Genomic DNA, 19,401 nt, shown 5'->3' on the forward strand with positions numbered 1-19,401 from the left:
AAAGACAGAAGGGTAATCGTTGTAGGCGACTCCCTTCTCAGAGGAACAGAGGGCACTATTTGTCAGCCTGACCCTACCCGTAGGGAAGTCTGCTGCCTCCCTGGGGCCAGGGTCAGGGATGTTGCCAGAAAGCTTCCCAACATGGTTCGTCCCTCTGATTACTATCCTCTTTTGATAGTCCAGGCTGGCAGTGATAATACTGAAGAGAGAAGCCTGAAGGCTATCAAACGGGACTTTAGGGGACTGGGACGGTTAGTGGATGGAGCGGGAGTACAGGTGGTGTTTTCATCCATCCCTACAGTGGCAGGGAGGGGTACAGAGAGGACACGGAAAGCCCACCTGATAAATACGTGGCTCAGAGGCTGGTGCCAACACAGAAATTTTGTTTTTTTTTTGACCGTGGGGCGCTTTACTCGGCACCTGGCCTCATGGCCGCAGACAGGTCCCACCTATCTCTAAGCGGAAAACGGATCCTAGCCCAGGAGCTGGCAGGGCTCATTGAGAAGGCTTTAAACTAGGTAAGGGGGATGGGGCTGAAATAAGGCTTGTTAGAGGTGTGCCAGGGGGAACAATGGCAAGGCCGGGGCAGAAGGCAGTGGCCCAGCTGAAGTGCATCTACACTAATGCACACAGCATGGGTAACAAACAAGAGGAGCTGGAAGCCATCATGCAGAAGGCAGGCTATGACTTGGTTGAAAATGTGGTGGGACCACTTTCATGACTGGAGTGCTGCAGTGTCTGTCTATACGCTCTTCAGAAGGGACAGGCAGCACAGAAGGGGTGGTGGTGTGGCTCTGTATATTAGAGAGTGTTTTGATGTTGTGGAACTTGAGGCTGGGAATGATAAGGTTGAGTCCCTATGGGTTAGGATCAGTGGGAAGGCCAACAAGGCAAGAATCCTGGTGGGGGTCTGTTACAGACCGCCAAACCAGGATGAGGAGACGGGTGAGGAGTTCTACAGGCAGCTGGCAGAAGTTGCGAAATCGTTGGCGCTTGTTCTCATGGGGGACTTCAACTTCCCAGACATATCCTGGAAGCACAACACAGCCCAGAGAAAACAGTCTAGGAGGTTTCTGGAGAGCGTGGAAGATAGCTTCCTGATGCAGCTGGTTAGAGAGCCTACCAGGGGAGGTGCCTCGCTAGACCTTCTGTTCACAAATAGAGAAGGACTGATGGGAGATGTGGTGGTTGGAAGCTGTCTTGGGGCAGAGTGACCATGAAATGGTAGAGTTCTCTATTCTTGGTGAAGTCAGGAAGGGGATCAGTAAAACCGCTGTCTTGGACTTCCAGAGGGCTGACTTTGAGCTGTTCAGGACACTGGTTGGCAGAGTCCCTTGGGAGGTGGTTCTGAAGGGCAGAGGAGTCCAGGAAGGCTGGGCACTCTTCAAGAAGAAAATCTTAATGGCTCAGGAGCGGTCTGTCCCCACGTGCCCAAAGAAGAGCCGGCGCAGAAGAAGACTGGCCTGGCTGAACAGAGAGTTGTGGCTCGAGCTTAGGAGAAAAAAGAGGGTTTATAATCTTTGGAAAAGAGGGCGGGCCACTCAGGAGGACTATAAGGATGTTGCGAGGCTGTGCAGGGACAAAATTAGAAAGGCCAAAGCTCATCTGGAGCTCAATCTAGCTACTGCCATTAAAGATAACAAAAAATGTTTTTATAAATACATCAGCACAAAAAGGAGGACTAAGGAGAATCTCCATCCTTTACTGGATGCAGGGGGAAACTTAGTTACAAGAGATGAGGAAAAGGCTGAGGTGCTTAATGCCTTCTTTGCCTCAGTCTTTAGCAGCAAAACCAGTTGTTCTCTGGATACCCAGTACCCTGAGCTGGTGGAAGGGGATGGGGAGCAGGGTGTGGCCCTCACTATCCATGAAGAAATGGTTGGCGACCTGCTACAGCACTTGGATGTACGCAAGTCGATGGGGCCAGATGGGATCCACCCGAGGGTACTGAGAGAACTGGTGGAGGAGCTGGCCAAGCCGCTTTCCATCATTTATTGGCAGTCCTGGCTATCAGGGGAGGTCCCAGTCGACTGGCAGCTAGCAAACATGACGCCCATCAACAAGAAGGGCCGGAGGGTAGACCCGGGGAACTATAGGCCTGTTAGTTTGACCTCAGTGCCAGGGAAGCTCATGGAGCAGATTATCTTGAGTGTCATCACGCGGCACTTGCAGGGCAACCAGGCGATCAGACCCAGTCAGCATGGGTTTATGAAAGGTAGGTCCTGCTTGACGAACTTGATCTCCTTCTATGACAAAGTGACACGCTTAGTGGACGAGGGAAAGGCTGTGGATGTGGTCTACCTTGATTTCAGTAAGGCTTTTGACACCGTTTCCCACAGCATTCTCCTCAAGAAACTGGCTGCTCATGGCTTGGACTGGTGTACGCTTCGTTGGGTTAAAAACTGGCTGGATAGCCGGGCCCAAAGAATTGTGGTGAATGGAGTCAAATTCAGTTGGAGGCTGGTCACTAGTGGAGTCTCCCAGGGCTCAGTACTGGGGCCAGTCCTCTTTAATATCTTTAACGATGATCTGGATGAGGGGATTGAGTGCACCCTCAGTAAGTATGCAGATGACACCAAGTTAGGTGCGTGTGTCAATCTGCTCGAGGGTGGGAAGGCTCTGCAGGAGGAACTGGATAGGCTGGACCAATGGGCTGAGGCCAACTGTATGAAGTTCAACAAGGCCAAGCGCCGGGTCCTGCACCTGGGGCACAACAACCCCAAGCAGAGCTACAGGCTGGGAGATGAGTGGTTGGAAAGCTGCCTGGCAGAGAAGGACCTGGGAGTACTGGTTGATAGTTGGCTGAATATGAGCCAGCAGTGTGCTCAGGTGGCCAAGGTGGCCAACAGCATCCTGTCTTGTATAAGAAGCAATGAGGCCAGCAGGTCTAGGGAAGTGATTGTCCCCCTGTACTCGGCTCTGGTGAGGCCGCACCTCGAATACTGTGTTCACTTTTGGGCCCCTCACTACAAGAAGGATATTGAGGGGCTCCAGAAAGTCCAGAGAAGGGCGATGAGGCTGGTGAGGGGTCTGGAGAACAAGTCTTACGAGGAGTGGCTGAGGGAGCTGGGATTGTTCAGCCTGGAGAAGAGGAGGCTCAGGGGCAACCTTATCGCTCTCTATAGGTACATTAAAGGATGCTGTAGCGAGGTAGGGATTGGTCTATTCTCCCACGTGCCTGGTGGGAGAACAAGGGGGAATGGGCTAAAGTTGCACCAGGGGAAGTTTAGGTTGGATATTAGGAAGAAATTCTTTACTGAAAGGGTTGTTAGGCATTGGAATGGGCTGCCCAGGGAAGTGGTTGAGTCACCATCCCTGGAGGTCTTTAAAAGGTGTTTAGATGTTGAGCTTTTTTTTTGAGACTTCTTTTCTCCAGGCTGAACAGACCCGGGTCTCTCAGCCTTTCTTCATAGGGAAGATGCTCCAGGCCCCGTATCATCTTTGTGGCCCTCCGCTGGACTCTTTCCAGGAGATCCTTGTCTTTTTTGTACCGGGGAGCCCAGGACTGAACACAGTAGTCCAGGTGAGGCCTGACCAGGGCAGAGTAGAGGGGGAGGATCACCTCCCTTGACCTGCTGGCCACGCTCCTTTTAATGCACGCCAGGATCCCATTGGCTCTCTTGGCCACGAGGGCACACTGCTGGATCATGGTCATCCTGTCATCCACCAGGACCCCCATGTCCTTCTCCTCAGAGCTCCTCTCCAGTAGGTCGTCCCCCAGCCTGTACTGATACATCCGGTTGTTCCTTCCCAGGTGCAGGACTCTACACTTGCTCTTATTAAACCTCATTTGGTTTCTTCCTGCCCATCTCTCCAGCCGGTCCAGGTCTCGCTGAACGGCAGCACAGCCTTCTGGTGTGTCAGCCACTCCTCCCAGCTTTGTGTCATTGGCGTACTTGCTGAGGGCAGACACTATTCCCTCATCAAGGTCATCAATGAAGATGTTGAACAAGATGTTATAGGTAACCTCTATGTGGGTTGCTTTCTGGGTAGTGAAAACCATACTATTTCCACTGAATCAACAAAATACCTGTTGGAAATAAAATGTTTTCAGAATTTGGACCTTAATAATATTGCCACTTTGCTGAGTTATATTGAGCAAATTTTGTGTTCTTGAAGGTAACTGTTCTGAGAAGAAATTGGTAACACCAAATTAAGCATTTCTTCAACATATTTAATATAAAAAACACACAAATCCCATTTTCTCATGAAGAGATAGAGGTAAAATATGCAAACATTTTCTCAAACACATTCTTCATCACATTTTCTACTTCTCCCAATGCTGCCACATATATTGGATATGTTTGTCTTTCAAATGTCTCACACAAATGTAAAGTGCTTAGCAAACAGCTTTCTTTTTGTGCTTCAGGCCTTGATCTTGATACTTAGGAAACTGTCATAACTCAGAACTCTCCATCTGGGGTACCTAGCCTTTAAAAATATATCTAAAGACTCTCACTTTTATTTAGCAGCTTTTTTTTTTTTTTTTTTTTTTGGTCTTCCTTCAAAATAAAGAGCTTTAGAAGATTGAATAGCAGGAAAAAGAGATCCTTTACACAGTTTCTGTAATGAGAAGCTCTGAGACTGAACACTGCAACATAAAACAGCCAATGGAGTAATGTTTTTACTGATGCTACACCTCAGTGCTTGATTCATATCACAATTACATAGCATTCAGTGCAATACAGTCTAATGCATCATAAAGTATCCACAAATTATAAAGTATTCTGATCTCACAACACACAAAATATCAACATTCATTGCACTTTATAAGTATTCAAATCAGTAACATACAATAATATTTCAAAAGAACCCTAAATTCATGATCGGTTTGATTTTCAGGGATTACTTTAGCCCTGGTTTTAAGTAAGGAAGGGTAGAAATAAATTTTTAAACAATGTAATACTTTCAAACAGCCTATTGTTCTACATGTCTTCTTAGACATTTGAAAGGTTACCAGATTTTAATAATTGAATTTTAGAGAGATTGATTTTATATCAGAATGTAACTTGCAATATTTAGAACCAGTTCCATTTATCTTCTGATTTTATAGGTACTATGCAGCTGTGTTATGTAGGACAAAAACAGTTTCAAGTGCTTCATGAAATCTAATAAAAATTGAGCTGTGCTAAAGGAAAAGTAGTTCTTACAAATGTGTCATTTAGCTAACCTTAAGCCTCTCAACATTTCACATTCTAAACTGCTTTTTTTCTAAGAAAGTAAAAGAGAACATAATACCAGCACGATTTGCATCCACAAGACATAACCCTTAAAATTAGGCTAGTATGAAAAAGAAAGTAGACTGTTCATGAGCGTGCTTGGTGATATAAGGCAAACAGTGAGGATCACAAAGAGTATAAAACTAACTGTCATCCATTTAATCAATATGGAAGCCAATTCAAGGACTTCTAATTCAGAGTCAAATGCTAATAGATTTTAGAAAGCAAACGTATACATAAGTAGTAAGTACACAACCAAACCTTTCTGTAGGCTGGATAAATCAGCACAAACTTGTAGTGAGGTCTCATTATCTGATCAGGACTGGGAAGGTTTATCATCTGTAAGGTTTTGATCTTTCTTATAGTTCTTGAAGGATCTCAGGCATTTGGGTGAAACCTGCAGCAAGACATATGTTGGCAACAATGCAGATGTCAGCAATAAGGCAGTGCCAAGAGCACTGTGTACTTGCTACCCTGGACAACATATACCTATTTCACTCTGGTCCTTTCTAAACAAGAGCTTTTATTTGTGTCTACTTCATTAATGTGAGAATGGTGACTGGGATATAAAATTAAGAGTAAGGGAATGAGACATATTGTGATAATAAATTATGTATTTGAAGATCAGTGTCATTATATATTAATAGAAATGAGAGTGACTGTTTCTATCTGGCAAATACAGGACTCATAATATTTTCGGAAACCATCAAACAGCACCATGGACAGTAACAAACAAGTATCTGAAATGCACTAAGCTGCAGAGAACCAAGATTCAAATTTTGTCATGTTTCATCAGTTCATGCTCTTGAAAGAGGACAGGATGACTCAGGATATACTGGGGATTTCATGTCTATTATGGTCTATATATACTATTGTTTCAAAACCTTTGTGGAACACTTGATTTGCACCACAGAAGTAGTGTTAAACTTATGGTTGGTTTGGGTTTACCCAAAGTAAAGTACTTATGTACTTTAAGTAGTTTGAAGTACTTAAGTACTTAAAAATACTTACTTTTAAGTAAGATTAAGTACTTAATTACATTTAATTATGTATTTATTTCCTTCTCATACTAACTCCTAAAGTTCTTAAAATCTATCTAGTTATCTTCAGCTCTTGCTCCACAGTGAATCTCAAATTTCACTAGGACAAGTCACACCAAGAAGCAAAGAAAATGCTTCTACATGAGAATCACCTTAATTTAGACAAACTCAGACTTTCCTAGCTGTTTTCAGTTAGATAAAAGCATTCACTTAAAACACAATCTTTTCAGAACTTGACCAATAACTCAATGCCAAAACAAGGCCTCGAGAATGTGTTTTTAATGTAAATTAAGGAGATGGATGAAATTTGTTTAAAAGGTAGGAATAGAATAATTTTGTGTGGAATGCTCAAAATATCATCAAGACATTTCAGTCACATATATGAACTGCCATCATATTTGGTCTAGTCTGTTTGTTTTGGGTGGAATTGCAAAGGCCCCTCTGCAATGCACTTACTCCAATATTTGCACAGACTATTAGAACGTCTGCAAACAAATAATTGCAAAGCTGTTAATTTAGAATCTCCCATTATAAAAAGAAGCTACTTGAGTTTTATTATATCAGTTCATCACAAGTCATACAAGAAAAATGGTCAAGGTGCTGCCAATCTCACCCACCAAAAATGTCCAGAAAAGACTAAAATTACTGTTTATAAATTGAGATCACAATAAGGATAAAACTCATTACAGGGAGAATGATATTCTCACATTCATCAGTTTAGGAATAAAAGCAGCTCTGACATATATAATATTGCCTTCCCCAAAATACTTTTGATTTTAAAATCACTCTGTCATTCCACAAAGTCAGCAAGTGTTTTCTGTAATTCTTTTTAATCTTACATTTCAGGACACGGAGTAAATCACTGAAGTGTTTCCCCTACCTTATTTTGCAAGTATACTGCTGTTCACTGAGAGATTAAAAACAAATGGAACATCAAACTGAGCAATCAAGAGTTGATTTCATATGCTAGAAGCTAGCTTGAAAACAAAAAGCTCTCAAACAGCTGTGATTTTCCTGTAGTTTGAGTTACAGAACCCTTGGAATGCATATCAATATACTGCATCTTCAGTGTTGCATATTTTAGTTTAAAAGTTGAGGGCTGTCATATTTGGTTACCCACAGAGTCACAGACTATTACTTCACATCTACAGAATCTATACTTGCCATAACTGTCTTTTGAATTGTTACAATTTTCTTTTCAAAATAAAATCTGTAGACTTACCTGCAGGACATAACCATAATCTTATATATATTCATGTAAATCAGGATTAAACAAACAGAGGCCAATGCACTTGTACTGGTTATAAACAGAGTGAACTCTGCATGAGGCTGGCTTTAGTTTCTCCCAGAGTAAAAGGGAATCCTTAAAGCCTATGTATTTATGGTAACATCAAGCTTTCATGAAAGAAAAACTTTTTCATTTGTATTTGAAAAACTTGGCTTTGAGGCTTAGTTTCAAAGCTTAGTTTTCCTTATATAAATTGAGTATTCGAAAAAAATCTATCTTATAACCTTTTGATTGCACAGACCCAATGAATGTTTGTCCTAGAAACTGATTAATTCTCTAAGTTTCTTGGGGTAGGGGGGACTTTTTTGTTTTTACCAGAGGATCAACACTCATATGTAAAGAAAAACTGCTGACTTTATTTATTTATTTTTATTGCAACACACTGAATCCTTAACACGTGACACAATGAAAGCAATTACTAGGAGACATTATTTCTGAAAATAGACCTCTATGATTCTACTCTAAACCCACAGATGCTAAAGTACCTCCAGGCCTTGTCTGAAAACCACAATTTTGTAGTGTTCTATTAGCAACCAGATATATGAGTTACAAATTTGTGGTATTTGATATTTTATTTTCTACCCATATATAAAATAGATTCATAACCAAATTTTATGTCTGTGTATTTCATGTGGATATTTAATATCCATAATCCTTTTTCCATGTTATCCATATACTTTCTTACTCAGCGTCCCTACTTCTAATACATTGATACCTGAATTTTCAGGGAAATTCTCTAGAAATAAGTGTTTGCACTTCTGAGCAGGGAGTACTTAGGAGATGAATTGGTCACGTTTAGCAGCTGCATCAGAGCCATTTCTAGTCTAAATGGGGCCAGAGAATAAAATATGAAAGGAAAAAAGTGCTTGCTGAGTTGTTATCATAGCAGTAAACACTGCTATATATAGCTTGTACAGCTTGTGAATGAAGTCTTGAAAACAAAACAAAACAAAACAAAACCTCTAAAACAGAATCAAATACAAAAAATGAAATATCCTCAGGAAATATATGAGGTAATGTTCCATCTTTTATTTGGAAGGGGCACTGTGTCTCCTCATTTTTCATTATTGATCTTTTCATAGAATCTTGCATATTTTACTTTTCTTTGTGAAGAAAGGCAGTGAGTCATGCCCTGAAATGTAAGCGTTCTTACATTGTAAGGTGAGTGGAGAATAATGAAATGCATTTGAAAGCTTTTCATATAGTTCTTCATGATTCACAGCACTCACACACATAGAATGACATCAGGTTATAATGTGCAGTGCTTTGCTCTTGGACTCTGTCTTCATTTGAAAAAATAAGCAAATAAATAAATTTGAGCTTTATGTCACTCTCCCAAAATCACACACACAAAAAACAACTGGGCTCTCAGATTTATTTATTTGTTTGTTTGCTTTGAAATAAATACATTTTTTCCCCAAATCCATTGTATAACCAATTTTCAGTGCTTATCTCTCTAACTTATTAAGTTATATTAAATAGCATTCCTGGGGATAAAGTAATGCTTGAAAGTCTTTAAATAATTCTTTACTAGATGGAGGATAACAAGACTCTTAACTAGTAGGTATCATACTTCTGTTACTCACTGACACTAAAAGTAACAAAAGTTTTTTGTCAAAAACTACTACCCTGTCAGATGAAAATGCCACAAAAAGAAATGGTTTTCACTCCTTCATTTCAACTTTTAACATCTGCTCTGTCTGTCCTGAAAGCCAGATATATACAAGTGTAGTTTTAGAGATAGCTGAGCAGGTTACATTTTTTGTAAGCTTCACAATAAAACATGAACAAATTATTATTGTATGTATATATATACACATGTATAAATCTGAGGTCATCAATTATCTTTGATGACCTTTTCAATGTATTCTTGTTTTATCTTTTAATAGAACAATCCCTGTTAATGTTTCCATATGCAACAGGAAAGATGTGAGATTGCATAGAATCATAATATGGCTTGGGTTGGAAGGGACCTTAAAGATCCTATAACTCCAACCTCATTTTAACAAGCTAAATGCACTGTGTTCAGAGTAACTGGGTTCAGATCCAGATGAATCATCAAAAAGTTCCAAAGAACAAAAAGAGAATAAATAAGAATTTATATATAACATATGTATATATAATTATATATATAAATTAAGCTCCTAATAATCCATGCTATTCTTAAATTTTATGACTGCATGAATCATTTTATTGAGAAACAGCAAGGGAAAAATGCACTTTGCTTTTGTGAAATAACACTATGGCAACTATGGCATTTGTATTCAATTCTTCTACTAAATTTACCATTGAGAAATACAAGAGTTATTTTGCCACCCTTTCAGTTTCACTGAAAGTACCTTAATCTCAGCATTGCTTAAGTATCGTCACAGCACAGGTTTTAAATGAATTTGTTCTCTCCCCATGCAGCACACACTTGATTGAGATAGCTTAATTTTTTTACTCAGAAAAATCACTAATTTGGACATAAAGGCAGTAGTAGTATTTCTATACTTGAGTGTCTTGGAACAGCGGCAATACAATTCTCATGTGATTTCTGTATACACTGCTATTTTGAGATCTATTTTGAGATCTGAAAAGTTGCAGTATTACATATATATATATATATACTTTTTTTTTTTTTTTTTTTTGTGACAGCATTATATTTTGCCACAGAAATTTAGGACGTGAGCCAAAATGGAGGCAGTAGAAAGGTTCCTATTGACGTCAGTGGGCTTTGGATCAGGCCCCAGATGGCTAAGGACTAGGACTGTTAACTTACAATTAACGTTCATCTATTCTGACCCTTAAATAGTTCAGGCAGGAAATTCCTCTTTCACATTTTACAATTGTTTTTAGTATCTTTTCTGGTATTTTTTGAGCAAATTCTAAAAAAGTAATACAGATTTTTCTGGGTAAGCTCAAGCCTCTGTACAAGCTCTTATTTGCTGATCTATAATGTAATAATGGAAACACAACATTCAGCATTGCAGCGTCAGTAGATAGAAAAGTAATTTACCTTCACATTTTGAGACTGTTACTATTCACTGTCTGAAGGCTTTCACTTAAACTGAGTAAGGTGGGTAAAAAGAAAGCAGGAGTCTGAATCTAATCACTGAATTGCAATGATAACACCAATGTATGGTTTATAAAGGAGCTGTTTCTAATGTTTACAGGTGTTTACTTGTTTAATATTGTAGTTTCAGGGGTTGAAAAAGGTTATTAATGTAGTGTGTGTGACAGAGGATCCCCAGCTAATGTTGTAATGAACAACTGCAATAGAACTACGAAAGTAAACAGTAACAAAAATTATCTTGTAACTGCCTGAATAGTCCAAGCCTATTGTTTCCCCACTAAATAATGTTTTAGCTCTCTACTTCATAATTTGAGCATCCATTTCTTTATTTACTTGTGTTATACTGGGTCACATGCTTGATTTTGTTTGAAAAATGCAGGTTTACTTTTCAGTTAATTTATATTATTTATTTGTGTGAGACATGAGTTGTTTTAATGGATCACAACTCATAAGCAGCTAGTATTCATAGCAGATACAAATCACAGTTATTTTACAATAATATGATGTATAACTAATGTCATTCTAGTGAAGTACTCAGTGAAGGATTAGTTCATAGGCTTTGTTTCATTGAGATTTTCTAAAGGTAGTGATAGGCTCTCATTCTAGTAGTTCATGCACTTATGAAATTAAAAAAAAGCATCAAGTAAATATCAAAGATAGAGTAGGAAGGCTGATGTGATAGAATCAATTATTCAGGAGTTTACATAAAAAATGTAATGAGTACCAAAGCCATTTTTGTGATTGCAACAGAACATTTAATTTGAAAGAGTATCTCTCCTCTGAACACTGAGCATTCATTTCAAAAAAAAAAAAAAAAATTTCCTGTGTGGCACAGAGAATATGGGTGCTCATAGCCATTTCAAAGAAATGTAAAAAGTTTTGTAAACGTAGAGCTTTGTAAATGTAAAGCTTTTATTTATAATGTAATGAGTTTTGCATTTTCATGCAATGTTTTAGGCTGCTGAAGAATCTGAAAAACATCTGCTTAAATTAAAATATTTTCCTTCTGAAATGTTGAACATTCAGCACTTACTCATAAGTATTTCATAGCTGTAAGAGACGTTATGTTATAAAATTCAGTGATAACTTGGTGAAAAATAGTTTGATGTTGTTCTTGATTACAGAGAATTATTGCGCAAATGTAAAAAAAAGTAAATGAAGCAAAATTGAATAACATCAGAAATACTGAATACATCTGTGCATTCCAGTAGCATGCGACATTATATATTCTGACACTGAATTCAGCTACAATGTCTTTGACAACATAATGCAGGGTTATACAATCACTCTGATCTCTTGGTCTGTGGATGACTAACCTAACTAACTTCTAACTCTAAAATCAATTTTGGATAGACCTGACCAAAGACTGTTAGAATTCATAAATTTTCAAAGTACAAAAGTTAAGGAGACAAGTTCATGGGTTTTGGTAGTTCCATCAAATCCATAACCCCTGAAGGAAAAAAAAAAAAAAAATGGAAGAGAAAAACACCACACCCTCCCAAAAGCATTTTTTTTTTTTTTTTTAGTATTCGGATTTGTTCTTTTAACATTTTCAAAAACAAATATTTCTAATTAATTATGGTTTGTTTATAATCTGCTTTTAACTCTTAAAGTATTAGGACATTAGAACATTCCCCAAATAAAATCAAATATACCCACTCAATCTAAAAAAGAACCTCAAAAATATCGGTACCTTTTTAACCTTGCAGGGTTTCTAGCTCAGCCACTGCACCAGAACTTCCATTATTTGTTTAGTCTTCCATTCAGTTTCTCTAGGGACTGTTCTCTGTTCATGAGGTGGAATGGTCATGCCACCACTACATAAGCTGAACTGAAATGTCAGTGTAGTGACTGGTCAGATATGGCCATATACCAAACAAGGACTTCACCCCTCTGTCAAGATAAAATAAAAATCTGGATGTCTTTCTGAACAGTTTATACCGGTACAAATAAAGAGAAAGAATGTTCACTCTATTCTGCTCATCCTTCTCTTTCTTTCTTCCTCTCCTTCTACTTAAGTAGTACGGGAAATTGATTCCATAATGTTAGAAATGGACTATGCCTTTCAGGTATGACCTAAGGTATAAAAAAGAAAAAAAAAAAAAAGGAAAAAACAGAATGCAGAATTTCTAGAAATACGGTTATTAGGAGCCAAGGGTGGTCTGTCATTGTCCAATATCCAAAAAAAAAACCAAAAACCAGAAACTGCTAAAGTACCTCAATATGTAACTTTTTAAGATCTTCAATATACCCTCTTAAGGGGAACTTAGAAATAAAAAAGCTATACTTTAAAGGAGAGACAGGCATGGACTTCAGGAAAAGAAAGAATTTTAAATGACTGTTTCTAAGGGACCAAAACAGCAGGTTTTTGATGGTGATGACTGCATTGATAGCTGAGTGCTCTTAAGAAAATTATCATGTATGTTGAATCTGCCCCATAGACTATTTGGTACCTGTATAACAGGTGACTTGTTAGACAAGTTGCTCACCACTTGTGGGATAAAATACAATAGATTGAAGTTCATAGTAAATAAAATGTATTTAAGTATAAATAATGTAATATCTTTAGAACTTAAGAATGGAAAGGACAGGTGAAATAAAATTGATCAAAAATAAAAAGACTTCCACAAGTTCAGTTGCTTTTCCTGGACTCTGTACACTTTGCTGTGGTCTGAGAATACCTCACTGATTTTCTGTCCGTGGAGTCTATTATTACTCTGTGAAGTGGTCATGGTTCTGCTTCTCAACTCTCCTTCTTCTGCCAGATATTTATATCCCATTTGTAGGTAGCTCATAGCTCTGCCAAATAGTGCTGAGGCAGGATGATGGGGCCATAGCCATACCCAATTCTTCCCTAAGCATCCACTGGCACAGTAAAACAGGAAAAAACACTAACACATGGCTATCCTCTGACTACTACTGAAAGATAGTGGAAGACTACTAACTGTGACTGCCAGGAAAGATAAGGGATCTCCACTTCTGTACAAGAGTTAGAAAATCTGCAGAAAGAGGAACTGTCTCCTGAAGTAGAAGCTGAAGCATAATGGTGCTTGGCAACAATATCTATTAAACAAAATGGGGCAGGATTTGTAAAGCTCTTGTTAGTCTATTTCCCAAAGGATAAATTTTGTGAAGACATATGTTCAATCAGGAGTCCAGGTTTCAGCTACCGATCATTTACTCAGACCCTTCCTGTATGAAGGTACTGGTTACATATTTGAGAAACATATGATCCGCACCTAAAACTCAATTTCAGGAAATGAGATTAATAAGCTTTTACAAACATTGGTCATGTCAGTTTACCTAGAAACTTTGCCTTCTTTTCTATTCATTTTTCTAAATGAAATATCATTCTCCCACATTTAGAAGAAAAAATGAAGTAGGTCCTCCTAAACTTAAAATGAAAGTTTATTGAAACCAAGACACTAGGCTATGTATATGCGTATAATATATATATATATATTTAATAAATGTTTTTGCTATTTGATTACTTTTAGATGCCCTGAGAATATATAGATTGTTACTGGAGATGAGACAGATTTCAGTATTTATTGTCTAATTGTTCTAATTTTCAGAGTAATACCTGTTTAACAGACTTTAAATTCCCTTAAAAAGTGGCTAATGCCATTCATAAAGCTACTTCAATCCCTTTCACTCTAATTTCAGAAAGTTTGACAGCATAGTTGCCTTCTGCAGCTACTTTTAACAGGTGAAATCATAATAAAAGCCTTGGATGTTTAAGCTGATCTTAACCCAGTTATTAAGGTCAGCTAACAGCTCGGCAAATCAATGGACATGGGAAAGAAATGAAGAAAACAATTGTGATGGATATTGCCTAATCAGCCTGTAGCTATTTAGTATGGTGTCTCATTTTCACAGAATCACAGAACTGTAGGGGTTGGAATGGGCCTCAAGAGATCATCGGGTCCAACGCCCCTGCCAAAGCAGGTTCCCTAGAGCAGGTTGCACAGGTAGGCGTCCAGACAGGTCTTGAATATCTCCAGAGAAGGAGACTCTACAACCTCCCTGGGCGGCCTGTTCCAGTGCTCCATCACCCTTACCGTGAAGAAGGTTTTTCACATATTGGTGTAGAACTTCCTGTGCTCCATTTTGTGGCCATTGCCCCTTGTTCTGTCCCCACAAACCACTGAAAAGAGGTTGGCCATATCCCTTTGCCTCCCACATTTCAGGTATTTATAAACATTGGTAAGATCCCCTCAGTCTTCTTTTCTCAAGGCTGAACAGATGCAGGTCTCTGAGCCTTTCCTCATAGGGGAGATGCTCCAGGCACCATATCATCTTTGTGGCCCTCTACTGGACTCTTTCCAGGAGATTCCTGTGTTTTTTTTTTTTATTTGTTGTTTTTTTTTTTTTTTAATTAAAAAAACCAAATGTCTATAAGTCTACTAGCGGAAATGATTTGTCTTTTTTTTTTTTTTTTTTTTTTTCTCCTTTCCCTGGTTAAAAATGATGGTTTAGAATAACTGGAAATATTGTAATATTGAAAACACCAATTTGGAGTTGACTTAGAAAAAAGCTGAAGGAGATTAGGCAGTAGAATACATAGTTTTTCCTTAAACATAGCTTTTCCTTAAACAACAAAAAAACTTTGTACATGATGCATGATATTCTGATGCTTATTGAAAGAGTGACTGTAGTCACTTCTTTGGAAGTGAATTAACTGAGCGCTGTGGACTGATTCCTAAAGATGGCGTAGTCTGACACTTACATTGTGGAGATACTTGAGGATGTGAATCTAGTGTCTCAGGAGAGGAAACACCACACATCAGCAGGTGACTTCAGATGTGTTTTCAGTGTTGCATTTTTGTCTCTGTAATAAAAGATGCTAAAGTCCTGAGAAGCAATGAACCTTGTACACTTTGTAATTAAAGCTTTTTTTTCCCCTCCCCATAGGGTGGAAAAACCTACTTATACCATCACATCTTCAACCACTTCAGAAGTGTCAGCTTACTCCAGGTTGCTCCCTGCTAAGGTTTAATCTTCATCACTTCAACTGGATTTGTTGCCATGATCTTGACCTTATGATATCATGGAAATTTGGACTCATCTAAAACAAGAAAAAAAAAAAAAAACAATACTTAGGAAAGTTGAAATCAATTAAATGAAGGCAGCATTAACTGAACTGAATCATCCAACTCTTGTGCTTCTGTTTATTTCATACAAAGGTTGATTTGACTAAAGTAACTCAAGGCCACACTTCTGAAAGTCTAACTTCACACCTTCAGCTAAGTCCTCCTAGTTTCCCAAGGGTCTCGATATAGAAAAAATATCCCAGAGGCACACCAATCTTTGAGTATGTTACACAGTCTTGGACTATAATACAGAACTAGGTACATGCCTAACTTCTGGTCTCTGATTTTCTTTCATCCAGCACTTTCTCCTCTAAATATTCCAGATAAGTAAAGTCCATATATTCTTTTGCTGTTCAAAGAACAACCTTCAAAAAGCCTTAAGGATTCTTTCTACTATCAGAAAACATTAATCTTGATCCATGTCATTTCAGAAACAGATGCAACTTGTCTTTGGATTGCTACCTAAAATACTAATCATTGCATAGTACCATCAGGCTTCCCAGTTTCTGCATGCCTTTAAATGGAATATGGTCACAAATTACTGCATTCTCCATCATGGATTTGTATCCCTGGAGCATTCAGGGCTTGAAACAATTAAATTGCTCATCCTACTTGTAAAAGGCTTACTCATAAATTGACTATTTTTTCTACAAATATTACTAGAACAGAGACTTGTACCTGGTACTGAAGTAAATTCTCTATTTACTTGAAAGTTCTTATGCTCTTACAATTTCTCAGTTACAGTATTTGAAACATGCAACTCCTTTGGAAATAAAATTGACAGAACTGTTCTTAGTACTGTTGCAGCAGTATAAATCCCCACCTTAAAACTCCTCCCCAACTATCCTCATCCTAGATCCTCAGTTGGACCTAGGCTGGATTTCTTTAGATGTTTCTTGAATGTTATAACTGATGTTATCTTCTACTTCTGACCCAAACTCATGTTTCTCAATGAAAAACAGTAGCTCTTCTGAGCCTACAAGCCATTTATTGAACACGACATTTATTGAACAGGAAAGAAAAAATTCTGTTACCACTATGCCAGTGGCACAACTTCATTTATCCTTCCTCTGCACGTTCCTCTGTCCATTTACCCTTTAGCTTACAAGACTTAAGGAAACAGTAGGTTTCCTCAAGATCTCTTATTTGTCTCTAATGATCTCTTATTTCATATCAATCAAAATATTTATTTTGAACCATGTCTTAATCATTTTTATACATTATATCACAACTTCAGTAAGGGAGTGATCTGGGGACTTTCTGGGTCAGGACAAAAATCAAAGAGATGTATATAATATACCAGAGTTGTAGCATACACTGCCTTTTACAGAACATTGCCTGATGTCCAGAGAGCTGACCAAGGCAGGGTCTTCAATACAGTAGGGAGGACTAGGTACTCTTTGGTCCACTCCCATCTTCAGATTTCTCAGATAGGAAGAAAAAAAAAAGAAAAGACAGAGCAGATAGTTACAGCAGAAGATGGAAGGAATTGCCACACTGCACAAAAGGTCTCTTCTCACACTTCCATCCCCACTTTATCTTATCACCATAGAGACCTGAAAACCAGCCTAACATCTGTTTAAGCTCAACAGCTCATAGACAGGGATTTCTTCCTAGCATGTCTGTATGCTACTGTGCCTTCTGTACGCAGCTCTAACCAGGAGTACTACTCTCAGCAATATATTATTACACTTCTTGTGCAATATATTATCTTGTGCTTATCACTTTAAGCAGCTCTAGGATCTCTATTTTTGTGCTATCACTCTGGCTTTATAGAAGTATAAATACCTGCATGAGAGAAAAGAAAATGTCCCTTGTTTCTAACAAGTAATGACTTGAAACTTAAGCATTACTACCTTGACAGTATTACTTCATTAAGTACTTATTTCATATGTTATATGCAGGTAAATGTAATTATTTGTGCGAATCCTCTGTCTTCTGGTTCCTTCTCTCCAAGCTGAAAGCCATCATACCCCCAGTGATTTTCACTGTTTAATTTACCTTGTTTTTTTCCTGGCTCATTTCCCTAGTGCATTATCATCATGCTGTTGCTGGTCATGCTTTAATTAACTGAAAAATTGAAGAAAGAATCAGAGAAAGAATATTTAGAGACCTTTTCTTTCTAAATTTAGTCTGACATTTACAGTATCACATAGAATCATCTAGGTTGGAAGAGACCTCCAAGATCACCTAGTCCAACCTCTGACCTAACACTAACAAGTCCTCCACTAAACCATATCACTAAGCTCTATAACTAAACATCTTTTAAAGACCTCCAGGGACGGTGACTCAACCACTTCCCTGGGCAGCCCATTCCAATGCCTAACAACCCTTTCGGTAAAGAAGTTCTTCCTAATATCCAACCTAAACCTCCCCTGGTGCAACTTTAGCCCATTCCCCCTCGTTCTATCACCAGGCACATGGGAAAATAGACCAATCCCCACATCACTACAGCCTCCTTTAAGGTACCTATAGAGAACGATAAGGTCACCCTTGCACCTCCTCTTCTCCAGGCTAAACAACCCCACATTATATACAAAAATATTTCTTAGCATTGTTTTAATTCTCAATTTTTGAAGTAAAATATATAATTCATGATCATGAATTATACGACTGCCACTAATATACACACTGAAGAAGTATTTGTTCTGCACAAAGTCCAGCTATCACATTGAATATGCATTTGCATGTATGGTTAGCTTTAGATATTTGAATAATATTCTAAAAGCCTAGGAATACTTATTTAAATAAGTTCTCAAGCACAAGAATGTGGAAACAAAAACAAAACCCAACAATAATAAAAATAGGCTATTTAGCATTGAAATTAAGCAGATGTGCTTTCAAAAAAGAGGAATTTCAAAAAAAAAAAAGAGTCAAGCTGTATTAAGTTTCTTAAGTTAGGAAAAATTGTCCAATGTCTTTCCAAGAAGATTGACTGGAAATAGTTCTTAAAAAGGAGAAAATGTCAAACCCGAAGGCTGAAATTAGGTGTTATAATGGAAGTACAGTATCATCTAGAAAGATGCAATTATGTTTAAGAATTTACTCAAGGTGATCACTTGAGATCATTAGCTAAAGGTTGATTTTTCATTTTTCTAAGAAGTTATCTTTTATGTCAGTAGAAGTCTGGAGCATGTCAGAAATTCCTGGTTGAGACAAAGCTTTGTTTGATTTTACTTTGTGTTTCATGACGAAGAATTCAGCTAAGCATAATTCTCCTTAAAACTTTGCTGTATTTTTTATTGGATATCTTATCAGCTTTTATTGATAAACTATTAGTTAATTTCTAAGCACAAATTTTAAAATCTAATAGCCAAGATATGCAGTTTCTTCTTTCAGATTAAGAACAACAAAAGAAATTCTTATCTAGATTGTCATAACCCCCTTGTTCTCCAATTCCACACTAGAAGTGTCCCTAATCCTGTTGCTGTTCCTGAGGTATCATCATAAAAATGAATATACCTTTCAATTCCTGTGGCGACACACGTGAAGATGTAGTTAAGAAAATGTCGTTGTTTACTTTGCTACTGTGAGGGAGTGGATTCAACTTAAACCATGTGGACCTGAGTAGTTTACTAAAATGATGAAACTGTTACCAAGTCACTTTATGGAGTAGAGATATTCAAGAAGAGACTTCTTCGTCCTCCAGAATTGTGTGTTACTCTGAGAACATATCAACGTGTCCAAAGCAGTTTGAAGCTAGACA

At 38.1% G+C, this 19,401-nt stretch overlaps 1 long non-coding RNA gene across 1 annotated transcript in view; it reads right to left on the reverse strand.

Annotated features, from left to right (window-relative positions):
* Positions 1-12,599: 12,599 nt before the first annotated feature.
* The window catches only part of LOC308190058, a 40,249-nt gene continuing 33,447 nt past the window's right edge, over positions 12,600-19,401 (reverse strand). The window contains exons 2-5 of the long non-coding RNA XR_013946821.1: positions 19,158-19,394; positions 17,697-17,765; positions 16,996-17,110; positions 12,600-15,670 (exon numbers count right to left, since the gene is read on the reverse strand). This is a non-coding gene — a long non-coding RNA (uncharacterized lncRNA). The remainder of the gene's footprint in view (positions 15,671-16,995; positions 17,111-17,696; positions 17,766-19,157; positions 19,395-19,401) is intronic.

This window comes from Anser brachyrhynchus, assembly GCF_964034855.1.
Source record: "Anser brachyrhynchus genome assembly, chromosome: 2".
Lineage (NCBI taxonomy): Eukaryota > Metazoa > Chordata > Aves > Anseriformes > Anatidae > Anser > Anser brachyrhynchus.